Below are 2,722 nucleotides of genomic sequence, written 5' to 3' on the forward strand. Positions count from 1 at the left end.
AATTTAATTTTAGTGGCATGTATTATAAAGATTGTAATATTTTTGGGTTGTTGATACACTTGAATTGTATAGATATTTTTAAGCACATTTGTATACTATTTCATAGCATTTAGGCAAGTATTTTCATGCATAGTAGTTGATTTCATTAGTTTTTATAATTTCTATTGTCAAGCCCTTAATTTCATATTTTCTGCATCATTTCAGGTGTTTGGGTGAAGCCTCAAAGTATGGGAGTGCAAAAGGAAGCTTGGAGAAGTCAAGAGATAGAAAATTGCCGCTGATACAAAGTACACGGGTCGTCTAAGCAAAGCCACAGACCCGTGTAACTCTCTACCAGAAGAAAGCCAAGAGAATCAGTGGAGAAACACAAAGTACATGGTTTGTGTAATTAGACCCGTGTAATCTGCAAGGACCCGTGTAAGTCTCTGCCGAGCGCAAGCTTAAAGAACCTTATGAGAACAATAGTACACAGCCCGTGTAACTAGGCCCGTGTAGTTGGCGCAAACCCATGTAACTCTCTGTGCCAATGCAAAACTCCGCAATTCTCCTCCAGCAAGTTACACGGCCCTACATGCCGGGACCCGTGTAGTGACACATGGGCCGTATACTATGCGGCAGCCATGTTTTATAACTCGAATTTTCCTCCTGTTTTCTGATTCAAATGAGACTCCTAATGCCCTTTGGATTCAAAATGACCTAACCCTAGAGCAACCACTATAAATAGAAGAGAAAACATCAGACTGACGGACGGACGGAAGAGACTGATGGACGGACGGAAGAGACTGACGGACGAAAGAGACTGACGGACAGACGGACTGGCTGGCTGGCCTGGCTTGCTCTCTCTTTTATCTTTTGACAGCACTTTTGAGGAGTTTTGAAGGAGAGAAATCTAGTCGTCTCGAGGAAAGAAACATCAGTGCTAGAAGAAGTTTTCCAGCTGAAGCTCCACAAGATCAAAGCTGCAAACTCTCTTCGGTTCCTTCGTTTCATCTCCCTAGACAGATTTTTATTGTTTTATTTCTTCTACATGATTTTCTTTTTACTGTTTTTACCTTCTATCATGATGTTTTTTGAACTCACCATGAGTGAGTAGTTTTCTTATTCTGGATTTAGGAGAGTAATGCTTGTAATTATTATTATGGATGAACACTAAGTTTTATTTATTGGATTTGAGATTTTAATTTCTTATGATCTTAATGCATGCTATGTATTGGTACCCACTTAGCCATGATTGTAGATGTTAATTGAAGGACTGAAAGGTGAAGATTAATATTAGAAAATCAAGATCTTGAACCTAGGAATTCTGACCTAGACATAGGCTGATACCTTTGTGGAACCTCAAAATTGGTCAATCATCTTAAAGGATTTTAATTAATTTAATCACCACGAAAGTAGGGTTTGAGTTAATTAGGATAACTTAGGACTAATTTCCATCAAGGCAAACAATCCTCAATCCAGTAAATAAATGAGGTAACATCCCTAGTAAGATTCAAGTGTGAAATCTTAATTCCAGAATTGTTTTAAATAAATCATTTCATTTTAAGTTTACCACTCTAGTGTTTAAGGTTAACAAACTTCATTCCCTAAGTATTCGAAAGCCTAGACAGTCAAAATTACTATGTAGATTGGTACTTGCTAATCAAAATCCTCGTGAGAATGATACTCTACTCATTACTTTATTATTTATTAGCAATTTGTGCAATTGCAGGGTTGTGAAACCAGGCAAACAAGTTTTTGGCGCCGTTGCCGGCGATTTTTAGTTTTAGTAATATCAAGCGATAGGCAATTTAGCTGATTTAGGCAATTATATTTATTATCTAATTTTATTTTACTGGTTGTATTTTTCTTCTTTTCTCTCAGGTGCCCGATCTGGTATATGACCAGAACAAGGGCAGAAGAAGAAATTTTGGACTGTGATCCAGAGATAGATAGAACTCTGAGAACCATCAGGAGGGAAGGAAACATCAAGAGCACGGTCAAGGAGATCCTGAAATTCCAACCATGGCCGATAATAATGACAGACCAAGACTCTTGAGAGATTACGGAGCTCCATCTGTCCAAGGATTTCAGCCCAGTGTCACTAGACCCACAGTGGAAGCCAACAACTTTGAATTAAAACCAGCATGGCTCCAAATGATTCAACAAACCCAGTTTGTAAGTTCACTAACAGAAGACCCACACTATCACCTCCATTGCTTTCTTGCTCAATGTGACATATTTAAGATGAATGGAGTGTCTGATCAAGTAATACGACTCAGAGCATTCCCATTCTTCCTTCGAGACAGAGCAAGGAAGTGGTTACTTTCTCAACCGGCTGGAACGTTCACCACTTGGGAAAACCTTTCTCAAGCTTTTCTAGCAAGGTATTTTCCTCCTGCAAAGACTACAAAACTGAGGCTTGAGCTCAATACCTTCAGACAAAAGGAAGGAGAATCACTCTATGATGCATGACAAAGATATAAAGACCTATAGAGGGAATGTCCACACCATGGCATAGAAGATTGGCTATTAGTGTAAAATTTCTATAATGGATTACTACCCTCTACAAGGAGCACAGTCGATTTAGCTGCAAAGGGTGGTCTAATGGAGAAAACAGTGTCACAAGCACTTGAACTTCTAGAAATGGTTGCATACCATAATTATGAGTGGTCAAATGAAAGAGAAAATGCAAAGAAAACTGCAGGGGTCCTGTAAGTAGACACCCTAAGCATGATAAATGCTC

The 2,722-nt window shown here is 38.8% G+C and overlaps 1 non-coding gene across 1 annotated transcript; it reads right to left on the reverse strand.

Annotated features, from left to right (window-relative positions):
* Positions 1 to 2,388: 2,388 nt before the first annotated feature.
* On the reverse strand, positions 2,389 to 2,495 carry LOC131183675 (small nucleolar RNA R71). The gene has a single exon (XR_009151714.1). It is a non-coding gene; the product is annotated as a small nucleolar RNA R71 (small nucleolar RNA).
* Between the last annotated feature and the right edge of the window lie 227 nt (positions 2,496 to 2,722).

The sequence above is a fragment of the Hevea brasiliensis genome, chromosome 9, assembly GCF_030052815.1.
Source record: "Hevea brasiliensis isolate MT/VB/25A 57/8 chromosome 9, ASM3005281v1, whole genome shotgun sequence".
Taxonomy (NCBI): domain Eukaryota; kingdom Viridiplantae; phylum Streptophyta; class Magnoliopsida; order Malpighiales; family Euphorbiaceae; genus Hevea; species Hevea brasiliensis.